At 44.8% G+C, this 8547-nt stretch overlaps 1 long non-coding RNA gene across 1 annotated transcript; it reads left to right on the plus strand.

The window, feature by feature from the left end:
* Positions 1–236: 236 nt before the first annotated feature.
* On the plus strand, positions 237–8216 carry LOC120997189. Its single transcript, XR_005778112.1, has 3 exons — positions 237–394; positions 2193–2197; positions 8204–8216. It is a non-coding gene; the product is annotated as an uncharacterized LOC120997189 (long non-coding RNA).
* Positions 8217–8547: the final 331 nt, after the last annotated feature.

Below are 8547 nucleotides of genomic sequence, written 5' to 3' on the forward strand. Positions count from 1 at the left end.
TTCATGGACAACAACACCTGACGGATCCCACTGACCATGATGAGATCTGATAGGTTTCCATCTGTCAGGCTATAAAATTGTGTACAGCATTTATGACCTGATCTGCAAATAAGGCCCCAACACAGATGTGATCAAAGCCTTATATGTTCTCTAGTATCATTATGATGTTCTGCAGCAGCTGAAGTGTGTGTTATGAGTTTCTGCAGCAACTGATATGTGTGTTGTGATGCTCTGCAGCGGCTGAGGTGTGTATTAGGAGGTTATGCAGTGGCTGAGGTGTGTATTAGGAGGTTCTGCAGCGGCTGAGGTGTGTATTAGGAGGTTCTGCAGCGGCTGAGGAGTGTATTAGGAGGTTCTACAGCAGATGAGGTATGTATTGGGAGGTTATGCAGCAGTCAGAGAAACATTAGTTGTGACTGGATTAAATCCTATTGTTTTCTGTGTCTGCACTTTGTAAAATGTCCCTGTCCTGTTCCTCTGCCAGCACGCATCTCACTGTGACCTGACTGACCAGTCCGGACCTCACCTGATCCAGCAGCATCACCAGTCCAGACTTCAGTCCAGCTCAGCGAAGATCTGCCCCAGGCCCTGACTGCGCTCTGCCAGCAGCACAAACAGTAAGTCAGCATTGGGGAGGAGGTGAAGCAGGAGCAGGCACAGTCCATGTGGAAGGGTGGCACACCATATAGAAAGTAACAGCAGCGGGCACAATTCATCAGGTAAGGTTTGGTAATCACTTGCGATCAGATTTTGGTATTCTGTTCCAGCATACCAGCAGAACACCAGAATCGCCAGATCCAGCATATGCCAAACACTGCTGACACCTTCCGGATCCTATTCACAATAACGGGGTCATTCGAGATCCCACATGCAGCATTATTTTGCCTTTTGTTTTTGCCAGAATCTGCAACAGAGGCTTCTGCTGGAACCTCTGCAGCAGATGTGCACATACCCTAAGGGGTGCTATGGGTCACTCACAAGAGGGCCAATTCAGATTCTTGCCATGGGGCCCAGTGATTTCTATGTACACCCCCGGTCACAAGCCTTTTTTTTGCAAATATTTAGGAGTGGCGAGTGTGTTACAGGGGCCGAGGCTCTGGCCCTGACACATTTACTATCTTTTACTCCTGATAACAGGCGTAAAAGAGGAGTAAAAACTACTCCAGTCAGGAGCTCAAGTAGTTTTTACTCCAGGCGCATGGACTGCTGGAGGTGCACCTAATTCATAAATTAGGTTAATCCTTCATCAGTACAGAGGGGGAACAATGATCGGTGTAAAAAGCCGGTCTTTGTAAATGACCCCCAACATGTACACCTGATAAAATCTATCATAGGGTACACTCTGGTGCTTTGTGATAAATGAAAGAACCAACTGGTCCTACCGCATCCAGGGTTTCACTAGCATGTCGATATGATATCCGCTGGAACAAGGTCTCTGTGGTGATAGAGCAAAAATAAAAATCACATAAACACGGGGTGGTAACTGTCCCTGTTAAATCCCTAGCAGAGGGCACTGTGCTGACCTTGTAAAACCTAGTCATCCCAACAGGGTAATCTAGGGCATTGCTTTCCCCTTAGTGTTACCACATAGTAGTTATGCCCACATTGTGCCCCTCACAGTAGTTATGTCCACATTGTACCAACTCACAGTACTAATGCACACATTGTGCCCCACACAGTAGTAATATCCACATTGTGCCCCCTCACAATAGTTATACACACATTGTGCCCTTTCATGGTAGTAATATTCACATTGTGCCTCCTCACAGTAGTTATGCCAATGTTAAGCCCCTTCACAGTAGTTATGCCCACATTGTGCCTCCTCACAGTATTTATATCAACATTGAGGCCCTTCACAGTAGTAATATCCAGATTGTCCTTTCTTACAGTAGTAATGTTCCTATTGTGCCCCCTTACAGTAGTAATGCCCGCATTGTGCCCCCTCACAGTTGATTTGCCCACATTGTGCATGTCACAGTAGTTATGTCCACATTTTGCCTCGTCACAGTAGTTATGTCCACATTTTGCCTCATCACAGTAGTTATGTCCACATTTTGCCCAGTCACAGTAGTAATGCCTACATTGTGCCCTGTTACAGTAGTAATGCCCTCATTGTGGCCTCTCAGAGTAGTAATGCTCACATTTTGCCTTTTCACTAGAATAGGTCACACACACACAGCTGGGCTGTGTAGGAGGAGTGCACAGGCGGATTCCCAGGCCTACAATTCTCCTCCTACACAGCTGAGCATTGCGATGTGTGGACTTCTGAGTGAATGGCGCCATTCTACGTACTAATATCTTCTTTAAGCAACTGATAAAAAAATTCTGTATTCGGTATTGCACTTGTGGTATTTTGGTGTATTTTATATTTCAGTGTAATTAGTCGAGCACTTGCTTTATCCTGATAGCTGACACAGAAAAATAAAATAGTCTCAGGACAGCTGTCAAGAATCATTTATTAATAGATTTATTATTATTAATATTATAATTATTATTATTATTATTATTACTACGTATTAAGGAAATAAGCATAAACTTAAAAAATATAAAGATAAACTGATATTGGAGGATAGGTCATCAATATCAAATTCCAGGATAACCACTTTAACAAAATGACATAAGGCTCCTTCACACTTTTATAAGTGTGTTAAAACACTTGTAAGACATGATATGCTTCAATTGTATTTAAAGGGAATCTGTCACATCAATTATGATGTCTGAAATACCAGCAGCATGTTGTACAGCAGGCTGAGCTCAGCTGGTTGATATTTTGTGAGAAAAGATTTAGTATAACTTGTATTCATTTAAATCCCATCTCTTTCTATGTTTAAGAGTCCAGTGGGCGGTCCTACTCAGTGATCAACAGCCATTCCTGTATGAGTGTGCATTGTGAGATAGCTGTCAATCACGAGGTAGGACTACCCACTCTAGGCCCAAAATGAGCACGGAAGTCTATAGAGGGAAAAAAAAATGATAATAACCCACTACTATACCTAATTATTTTTCATTTTTGTTTTTTAGTGTGCTTGTGTTTGGTTCAAAAATGCTGCGGCTGATCATTTTGTAGCGTTTTTAGTGTCAGTGGCATTTTTTTCAAAAGCCATCCTGCTTTAGGTATAGTAGTGGGTTATTTTCAGTTTTTTTCCCCTCTATAGGCTTCCGTGCTCATTTTGGGCTAAGAGTGGGTAGTCCTACCTTGTGATTGACAGCTATCTCACAATGCACACTCATACAGGTAGTTGATCACTGAGTAGGACCGCCCACTGCACAGTAAAATATAAATTTTTGCAGATGACACTAAACTGTGTAAAGTAATTAACACGGAAGAGGACAGTATACTGCTACAGATGGATCTGGATAGATTAGAGGCTTGGGCATATAAGTGGCATATGAGGTTCAACACTGACAAATGTAAGGTAATGCACATGGGAAGGAATAATGCTAGTCACCAGTACATACTAAATGGTAACACTGGGTAACACATGGAAAAGGACCTAGGAATTTTAGTCAACAGCAAACTAAGCTGTTGAAACCAGTGTCAGGCAGATGCTGCCAAGACCAATAAGATAATGGGTTTCATCAAAAGGGGCATAGATGCCCGTGATGAGAACACGGTCTTGCCACTTTCCAAATCACTAGTCAGACCACACATGGAGTACTGTGTACAGTTCTGGGCTCCTGTGAACAAGGCAGACAAAGCAGAGCTGACGAGGGTTCAGAGAAGGGCAACTAAAGTAATAACTGGAATGGATGGACTACAGTACTCTGAAAGATTATCAACATTAGGGTTATTCACTTTAGAAAAAAGACATCTGAGGGAAGATCTAATAGCTATGTATAAATATATGACATTCAGTCAAATTTTTTTGCTGCTGGTGGCAGCAACATTACCTGCGTTACATCTCCTGTATAACGTTTGCCCATCCCAAATATCATTGACATTAATTCAGTGTAATTTTTTATTAGTCGCTGGTGACAGCGACATTACTTGCACTATACCTCCTGTATAACGTTTGTGCGTCCTAGATATCAGTGACATTAATTCAGTGTAATTATTTATTAGTCATGGTGACAGCAAAATTACTTGCGCTATACCTCCTGTATAACGTTTTTGCATCCTAAATATCAGTGACATTCATTCAGTGTCATTTTTTATTAAGTGGTAGTGACAGCGACATTACTTGCGCTATACCTCCTGTAAAACGTTTGTGCAACCTAAATATCAGTGACATTCATTCAGTGTAATTTTTTATTAGTCGCTGGTGACAACGACATTATTGCACTATACCTCCTGTATAACGTTTGTGCGTCCTAGATATCAGTGACATTAATTCAGTGTAATTTTTTAATATTCGGTGCTGACAACGGCATAACTTGCACTATACCTCCTGTATAACGTTTGTGCAACCTAAATATCAGTGACATTCAGTGTAATTTTTTATTAGGTGGTGGTGACAGCGACATTACTTGCGCTATACCTCCTGTATAAGGTTTCGCATCTTAAAATTATCTGTGACATTCAGTGTACTTTTTTCATAGATGTGGCGGGCAGCGACATTATCTGTGCTACATCTCCTTTTTAACGTGTGCACATCATAAAAATATCTGTGACATTCTTTGTACTTTATTTGCGCATACACTTACAAAACCTGCGCTACTGTACGTGTGACATACAGTACAGACCAAAAGTTTGGACACACCTTCTCATTCAAAGAGTTTTCTTTATTTTCATGACTACGAAGGCATCAAAACTATGAATTAACACATGTGGAATTATATACATAACAAACAAGTGTGAAACAACTGAAAATATGTCATATTCTAGGTCAGGTCATCTGGCGCAGCACCCCATCACTCAACTTCATGGTCAAATAGCCCTTACTTTCAAAGTTTTCCCAATTTTTCGGCTGACTGACTGACCTTCATTTCTTAAAGTAATGATGGCCACTCATTTTTCTTTACTTAGCTGCTTTTTTCTTGCCATAATACAAATTCTAACAGTCTATTCAGTAGGACTATCAGCTGTGTATCCACCTGACTTCTCCTCAACGCAACTGATGGTCCCAACCCCATTTATAAGGCAAGAAATCCCACTTATTAAACCTGACAGGGCACACCTGTGAATTGAAAACCATTTCAGGGGACTACCTCTTGAAGCTCATCAAGAGAACAGTTGTCAATAACTGAGGTTGTTGTTAGGTCAACAAGTCAGGAGGATAACCAGAGTAAGTAAGTGGAAGAGGAGATGGTGGACGATGAAGTCACTGACCCAACCTGGGAAGGTGGCAAGCCGAGCGAGGACAGCAGTACAGAGGGATCCGCAGCACTGCAACAGGCTGGAAGAGGCAGTGGGGTGGCAAAAGGGAGAAGGCGGGCCACACCAAACAGGCCCGCAACTGTTCCCCGAGCACCCCCTTGCGGCAATCTCCCTTGCCAAGAGGTAGGTGTTCTGCAGTCTGGCGCTTTTTTAAGGAAAGTGCGGAGGATCAAAGAATTGTCATTTGCAACCTGTGCTGTACCAAAATGAGCAGGGGCATGAACACTAGCAAACTCACCACCACCAGCATGATTCGCCACATGGCATCAAAGCACCCTAATAGGTGGGCCGAATGCCTGAGTCCACAATCAGTTTCTGCGGGTCACACCACTGCTTCCTCTTCCTCTGTGTTACGTGCTGCCTAATCCTCTGTCCAAGACGCAGCCTCCCGCCATGCACCATCAGCTAGAACATCCACTTCTGCGTCCCAGCGCAGCGTACAGATATCTATACCCCAGGCCTTTGAACGAAAGCGCAAATATCCAGCCACCCACCCGCAGGCCATAGCACTAAATGTGCACCTTTCCAAATTGCTGGCCCTGCAAATGTTGCCATTTAGGCATGTGGACACTGAGGCTTTCCGCAGCCTGATGGCGGTGGCGATCCCACGTTACTCTGTCCCCAGTCGCCAATATTTTTAACGGTGTGCAGTCCCAGCCTTACATCAACATGTGTCCCCGTAACATTACCCGTGCCCTGACCAACGCAGTTATTGGGAAGTTCCACTTAACGACAACTGCTTTTGGCCAGGGAAGCTACAGTTCCCTGACAGAACACTGGGAGGCCGGGAGCGAGTTGTACCCTGGGATGGCACAGGTGCTACCGACGCCAAGGATTGTGGGCCCTACTTCCATCAGGGTTTCCACCACCACCTACGTTAGTGGCTGCAACCCCCCTTCTCCGCCTCCGCCTCCACTTCCACCTCTGAATTATCATCTTGCATCACCAGTCAGACATCTAGTCAGTAGCCGGAAGCAGTGTAGCACTGCAGTGGGGAAGCGGCAACAGGCCGTGCTTAAACAGATCTGATTAGGTGACAAACAGCACACCGCCACAGAGCTGTGGCAGGGGATAAGGGACAAGACTGAGCTATGGCTCTTGCCACTCAACCTACAACCAGGCATGGTTGTGTCTGAAAATGGTCGTAACTTGGTGTCGGCTTTGGAGCTCGAGAAGCTCACACACATACCATGCCTAGCCCCCGTGTTCAACCTAGTGGTTCAGCGGTTTCTCAAAACCTACCCCAATTTGCCTGAGATACTGGTGAATGTGCATCGCGTATGTGCCCATTTCCGCAAGTCATCGAAAGCTTCCGCCGGTCTGGCAACGCTGCAGCAGCGCTTGCAATTACTAGCTCACCGACTATTGTGCGACGTGAGCACTCGCTTGAACTCCACGTTCCACATGTTGGCCAGGCTTTGTGAGCAGCAGAGGGCAGTAATGTAATACTAGCTGCAACATGGTTGTCGCCTTACCAGTCAGTTTCCGCTCTTCACAAGCGACAAATGGGCATTGATTTCTGAGATTCTGATCTGTGAGATTTTATGCAACTTTGAGGAATCAACACAGATGGTGAGCAGCGATAATGCTATTATCAGCGTAGCCATCCCACTTCTGTGTCTACTCAAACGATCGCTGCTCACAATAAAGGCGGACTCTTTGCATGTGGAAGAGGTGGAAATGGGGGAAGACAGTACACAGGGTGATAGGCAGACCACCCTAATTTCGTCTTCTCAGCGCAAATTGGATGACGATGATGAGGAGGAGGAGCAGGAGACTGTTGCCTCCGCTACAGAGGGTAGTACCCATAGCAGGTTTATTCCATCTGTTCAGCGTGGATGGGCAGAAGAGGATGAGGAGATTGACAGTCATCCTCCTGATAAGGACAGCGATGTCTTGTCTGTTGGGACTCTGGCACACATGGCTGACTTTATGTTAGGCTGCGTTTCCTGTGACCCTCGCGTTGTATGTATTTTGGCCAACACCGATTACTGGTTGTTCACCCTTCTCGTCCCCCGCTACAAAGAGAACTTCTCATCTCTCCTTCCTGGTGGTGGAGAGGAGGAGAAAACTTGTGCAATACCAGAAGGTCCTTATGGAAAAATTGCTCTAAAAATTTCCAGCTGACAACGCTGGCTGCAGAGTACGTAGTTCCTTGGCCAACCGAGGAGGGGAGACGAGGGGGACACACAGCAGTTCCAACAGAGGCAGTGAAGCACTCTCCAAGGCCTGGGACAGTTTTATGATACCCCGCCAGCATCCTCAACCTGATACACGGTCTAGTGTCACAAGGAGGGAAAAATTTCGGAAGATGGTGAAGGAGTATCCCTCAGTTATCCCTCTGTGCCTTACAACTATTGGGTGTCCAAGCTGGACACGTGGCACAAACTGGCACTCTACGCCTTGGAGGTGCTGGCCTGCCCCGCTGGCAGCGCTTTTTCAGAGCATGTATTTAGTGCTGCTGGGGGCATAATAACTGATCCGACTGTCAACTGAAAATGCTGACCGGTTGACTCTTAGAAAAATTAACAAGGCCTGGATTGCCCCTGACTTCTCTACTCCACCAGAGGAAAGCAGCTGAACATAAAGGCAATTTAAATGTGGCTTTTATGGTGTATTGAATGCACTTTATTCCCATGCATCCCTTCCACCACTAAAAAGGGTATATGGTTCAATCTCCCTTTTCTCGTCCTCCTCCTCCGTCATATCAACATGCTTATTAGGCTGCCCTCACTCCTAATGTTTTAGAGGGTCAGCTCAGCATCAGACCCTCACCCATAATGTTTTAAGGGGCACCAGCAGGCCCTCGCCCATAATGTTTTTGAGGGTCACCAGCAGGCCCTCAACCATAATGTTTTTGAGGGTCACCAGCAATAATTTTTCAAGGGTGTGTATGATGCCCTCCTTTATGTGTAATAAAGGGTGTATTGGAGTGCCGGTTCCTTGTACTTTTTGGCAGCCCTTTCACTTAGTGCATAGGCTTTATGAGTGTAGGAGTCCCACTACCTGAACAATTGTACCGCAATGTGAATGAGGCCCTCCTTTATGTGATATACAGGTTGTATCGGATTGCCTCTTCCTTGTAATTTTTGGCAGCACTTTATATACAAGTAAATATACAGAAAAGAATGTTTCCTGTTAATTTTTCCTCTAAAATTGATTTTATCTTTGGTTTTGTGCATATTATTGTCAGTCTGTAAAATTGGCATACTACTCGGACAACATCATTC

The sequence above is a fragment of the Bufo bufo genome, chromosome 4 (assembly GCF_905171765.1).
Source record: "Bufo bufo chromosome 4, aBufBuf1.1, whole genome shotgun sequence".
In the NCBI taxonomy this organism is placed as follows: domain Eukaryota; kingdom Metazoa; phylum Chordata; class Amphibia; order Anura; family Bufonidae; genus Bufo; species Bufo bufo.